Raw genomic sequence first — 6,000 nt, 5'->3', positions numbered from 1 at the left:
AGTTGTAACCCCGATGTAAAGACTCCACATTTTGTGGGCACAGAGTGCGTAGTTTGTAAAAGAGTCATAGGGCTATCTGCCCTTAATTTTGTAATGTAATGTCAGCTGTAGAGATCTACCCATGGTCTGCGGACCATGGGATTGTATAAATAGAGCGAGGCTCTAAGTAATCAATAGATCATGGAATCATAACGATAACGATAAAGGATTAAGTCGTATCTGAAGTGTAAAGTCTAGTTTTGGCTCGTACAGTAGGAGAAGGCTCTACAGCTGAGTGCGCAGAGGCCTAGTAGTCTGTCGCTGAGTGCGAGGAACCCTGCAGCTGAGTGCGCAGGGCGAGTCAAGTCTATAACAATTGGAGCATTAATAAAAAGAAGTTTCATATCCATTCTGCATATTTATTTCCTATTTTAAGCATCTGTTACATTGAATATACATTGCACTTTTAATGCTTATATGATGCACGAATATGTACGAATGTGTTGAATAAGTGAATGCAAGATAGAATATCTGTTTACGCGATGTTAACTAAGATCTTTAAGAAGATAAGTAAGATATGTAGCGTAATTTGGGGAAATAGCACAGGAGGCTGCCATAGCAGTAAGAAAGCATCTCAGCCCCTCGTTAGGGTTGTGCAAAAGGCGATTATAATAGATCACGAAGGTATTGAAGGTTAGGACAGTGCACAAAGTGACCTGTGCAAAGGTAGGCATAGTTGGAATAAATCGGCACCTCAGACATCTCAAGGGTGCAGAAACTTGGTTCCAACATCCCCCCATACTGAAAGGGCCAGTAATGTAGGGATTTGTTTGGCTAATTAACTCTGAACCTGGGTTAGGCCCCCTCAAACCAACAAATGGTTCCGTTGTTAGGACCAGAATCTGAATAGATATGTCTGGTGTCGTATCATTAGAATCCAACTAAGATGGAAATTGAAGGTTGGTTGGACAGAAGAATTCACAAGTTCGTGGTGCAGGAGAACATGAACCCATGGTTTTCAAAAGAAGAATGGTTAGACTACTACCTGTACACAGAGATCCATGAAATCTTCTTTGCGTCTTTCCCTACTGAGCTATATGAGTGGATCGCGAAGCTAGCAGATAGCCAAGGAAGGTGGAAAATCGACAATCCTATTGTGTTGACCCTAGAGTTAGTGCGAATGTTCGAAGAATCGAAGGATAATATTTCACATGCCATTGATCATTGGCTCAATCAGATTATAGGAGGACTCATTACAGAGTTTGTGGTCAACATCTTCGTCAGTTATAGCGAGGTAAATCGTTCCTTTCTCAAGTGTCCGTGAGATAAATACGTAAAGTATTTGAATACTTGGATTAAAATGCTATTGTGAAAAAATATGGTTATGCAGTTATCTTAGTGTTCGGGGCTACGCGAAGTGGAAAAGATTACAGGAACAAAGGAAGTAAGGGACCATAAACTAGCCCTTTGATTTCACCTCCACGAGGGGACGAGGAAGAGCTCGCGAAGGTCTCACCGTAAAGTGTGATCCATCTAATAAGGCAAAGATTCTGCAAATAACACCTCCACACACACTACCACCAGCTTCACCACCATCACCCCCATCTTCACCCGTACCACCTCCTCCACCACTACGATTCAATATGGCAAGCATAGTGAAGTTTCCTATGTTCAAGGGCTTGGGAAATGAGGATCCGGACCAATTCTAGTTCATGGTAAGGGCTGTATGGGAAGTGCGAGGAGTTACAAATGACAATATAAAGAAAGTGAGACTAGTTAGCACCCTTCAGGACTGCACACTGATCTATTATATTAAGCACTCCATTGATAATCCAAATGCGGGAATCACATATATCCAAGTAGCGTTAAGTAGAGAATTTAGTAGGCCGAAGCCTGAAGCACAGTCGATCATTGGGTTCAAAGAGATCATGATGCTACTAGGCGAGACTCCTTGGGTGCTGGATCAAAGTTTGAAATGTACGATTCGCGAAGCTAATATGAATCTAACAGATGGATAAAATCCCGAATGGTTTATATCTTCGCTAATGCCACATCTGAGGAGTGTGCTGTCAAAACAGAAATTAACGACTCAGGCAGAGGCCTTAGAGATTGCGATGAGGTTGCAAGAGACCCCGATGTAGGATCCTAACTTGGGAGTTCAACATATCCATGCACAACTGAAGAATTTGTGCCTTGATATTCAGAGTCTAAAACAAGGGAGGACAGCTCAACCAGAAGTGTGAGAAGAGGTGTGGTGTGTAAAATGCAAGGGTCAGGGTCATGAAAAGGACCACTTCCCAGATTTCACAAATTACCTTGCATGAGGAAGAGTGATGCTCTTAAGACTAGAAGCACAAGTAGGACCTAGTGTGGCATGTGCTTTGTAGTGCGCGATCTGTCAAATAGCAGGAAAATATGCCACGGACAATTGTCACTTGTTACAGAAGTATACGCAAAGTTCACAACAGTTTTTCTACAACTTTTGTAGGTTGGCGGGACATGATGAGTGTAATTTTAGAAGTTATGAGTTAATGATGGACAAAAATCCCACCTACAGAGTTCAGGCCGAAATGTGGCCCCTTGATCAAAATGCAGGAATGGCATGAACAAGACTTCAAGGGCGCGGACGAGGCCAAGGTGGAGGAGGGCCTAGAAGAGGTCGCAGATAGTTGATATGCTACAATTGCGGAGGGCTAGGGCATTATGCCCATGATTGCACAAATCCAACACACCCGTTGTGTTTGTATTACAACTTGTTTGATCATGAGATAGAAGATTTTCCTACACTAATAGCTAGGATACGTGACAAAGGAGCGCTACTACCTCCCCCGAATTAGAACCTGCAGATGATGAGGTCTAAGCCTTGCAAGGAAGATCTGAATGTAAACATTGTGCTCCGAAGTGGAATCGCAATGGGAAATGATAAAGGAAAACAACCAGAGGATAGTACTTGGGTTCACAAAGCTCCAGTGAAGGAAGCAGAGTTTGATTTAGAACACACTCAGGAAACCTTCATGGAAGCAAAGAAGAGCTTCGCTAATGTCTCCACTTCAGGAAGCAAAGATAGACCAGAGGTGGAGATGGACCCATCCATGCTCGCAACATTCTTGGAAACATGTATGAAGTTACTGCACGATAGTAAAGCTGTAAAAGGGTTACAAGAACTCATAAATAGATGTGCTAGGAACATGCTAGGAGAACTGCACGTAGTCAAGAAGATCGGAAAACACAAGACAAGAATAGGAAGAGAAATGAAACTAATCGTGTAGATCAGAGAATATGAGATGGATCTAGTTATCCTGGATATAGGATTAGATGCAAATGTTCTTCTGAAGCAGACATGGGAGCGAATGGGGAGACCTATGCTACAATGGTCTCCTATTCAACTGCAAATGGTGAACCAATAGAAAATAATACCCATGGGGCGATTGTAGGGAAAAAATGTGGACATTGAGGGAGAGAGCATGCTAGCAGACTTTGAAGTGATAGAGATTGTTGATGACAACAATCCCTACCCTGCACTCTTCGGAATTGAGTGGGCCATTAACATGAACAGGGTGATTAATCTGACAAAGTGAAAAATGATTTTTGAAAAGAAGTCACTACGCGTAATTATACCCCTAGACCCTGTTGAAGGATTGCGCCATACGAAGCCGATGCATAACTATGAAAGTGATGATGATTTGGACTGAATCTATAAGATAACAATGCAAAACCAGGATAGGGTGAATCCCACTGCGAATGGGCGGATTGCATGGGAGTGCGGAAGGTCCTATACCTTGGATTCAAACGAGGAGACGGAGCAATGGTAGAATCGATTACATGTGGTAGCTACATTGAATTATAATATGATGACAAGGTCGATGTGCTATATATCAACAGAAGAAAGAGACCTACCTACTTATGATGGTCTAAGTGAGGTAGACACCTTCTTGAATAAATTTGAAAGAGAGGTGCTAGAAAAGAAATGCTTCTAGGACTTAGATTGGGAGGTCCGCACTACGCCTGTGAGGTGGTGGGGTACACACAAATGGAGCTTTAATGACTGGCATGAGTGTAGGGGAATGATGCACTTATGTTTTGGGAAGCCTAGAGTGTGACTGATAGATAAGTATAATGGGCAGGATGATCCACGCATGCATCTGGCCTGGACGCATGCCTATGGGGAAAAGCTACAGCCTGAGTGGGTACACCTGTTGTATCATACCTTGGATGTTATACCAATGAACTGGTATATAGAAACAGAGCTCTACCACAGGACATGTGAATGGGATGTTCTGCATGAAGGGTTCGTGATGACCTTTAGTTTTGAGGATGAGTGGGACAGTATTGATGAAGCACTACAAGAGGTAAAAGCAGCCATCTTTAGGATACCATAGGATCCAGTAGAATTGATTCAACCTAAATGGGCTACTCAGCTGAGTTGCCCACTAGAATGTTATAATGTAACTACTAAAGAATAAGACAAAGATCTGTAGAAAATGAACATTCCAGAGACAAAAGGCCACCGCGAGGTTCAAGGACCACAGATTGAGAACCTTGACATAACCTCGTTGGTGAAGACTAAGAAGGTGAATATTGGTACAGAGGCGGAACCTAAAATTGTGAATAATGGAGAATATTAGGACGGCCTGATGGTGGATAAGGTCGCTGAATTACTCCGAGAATATCAAGAATTATTCCCAACCAAGTTTACAGATTTGAAGGGAATAATCAGATATTTATGGGTAATGAAGATCGCTTAAAACCCGACGCGAAGCCAGTTAAGCAAAGGCCATATTGCTTAAATCTGAAATACAAGGAGAAGGTCCATGTAGAACTAGACAGGATGCTCGCGGCAAGCATCATTAAGACTATGGAGGAATCCGATTGGGTAAGCCCGATGGTGGTACAAGAGAAGAAGCAAATGGAAGAAATAAGAATATGCCTAGATCTCAGAAAGTTGAACAACGCATGTGTACATGATCCATTCCCAAATCCATTCAGATGAGGTGTTGGACAATGTAGGTGTTCAGGAGCATAGTCTCTCACTGATGGGTTCTTAGGGTACCACCAGATCAAAATTGTGTAGGAGGATAGGAGCAAGACAACCTTTGCAACTGAATGGGGTTGCTTTCAATATACTCTCATGCCATTTGGATTGAGGAATGCCCCTACTACCTTTTTGTTCATAGTTGCTATGACATTCAGGGAATATATTCATAAGTTCTTGGAGATATATTTTGATGACTAGACTGTATTTAGGTTGGTTAGGTGCCATGTAGCAGACTTGCACTTGATGTTGGATACACGCTGAAGATACCAAATCACACTCAACCTCAAGAAGTGTATGTTTCTCATTCCTTTTGGGAACCTGTTGGGGCATGTCATTTGTAGACAAGGGCTGATGGTAGACCCCATGAAAATCATGGTGATCCTGAATTTAGAAGCACCGTGGAGTGCAAAACAGTTGTGCGCTACTCTAGGGCTTACGGGGTACTACATGAAGTTCATCAAAAGCTATGCCTAGATCACCGTACCGATGGAAAAGCTGTTGAAAAAGGATGTCACGTTCTGCTGGAACAATGACTATAAGAAAAGCCTCGCTGTATTGAAAGAAAACATGGTTACTGCGTTGATTCTATCTTCCCGAACTGGAAGTAAGAGTTTCATGTCCATGTTGATGAGTCGAGTATAGCGCTAGGGGAAGTACTAACACAGGATGGTGGAGAAGGCTTGGATCACCTCATCACATTCGCGAGTCGTAGATTATCTAAAGCAGAAAATAACTATTCCACCACTGAACACGAGGGACTGTCTATGCTATATGCGCTCCAGAAGTATTGACACTACTTGCTAGGAGATCACTTTAAGACGTATACAGATCATTTCATGCTAAAGTACTTGGTCAATAAGCCTATGTTGGGGGGGTGCATATGCAGATAGCTTTTATTGTTCCAAGAATATGATTTTGAAGTTGTTGTGAAGCCTTGATGATTGAACTGGTGGTGCATGAGGCAGATTTCTCTGTCATTGCAGGGA

General features: G+C 42.5%; 1 pseudogene; it reads left to right on the top strand.

Moving 5' to 3' along the window:
* Positions 1 to 5,500: 5,500 nt before the first annotated feature.
* Positions 5,501 to 6,000, top strand: part of LOC149255700 (putative kinase-like protein TMKL1) — a 145,321-nt pseudogene continuing 144,821 nt past the window's right edge.

Source organism: Pinus tabuliformis, chromosome 7 (genome assembly GCF_031772625.1).
Source record: "Pinus tabuliformis cultivar Carrire ecotype Pingquan chromosome 7, CPIR1, whole genome shotgun sequence".
NCBI classification, from domain to species: domain Eukaryota; kingdom Viridiplantae; phylum Streptophyta; class Pinopsida; order Pinales; family Pinaceae; genus Pinus; species Pinus tabuliformis.
Note: the sequence above shows the minus strand (reverse complement) of the source record. Positions and strands in the feature narration are given on the sequence as shown.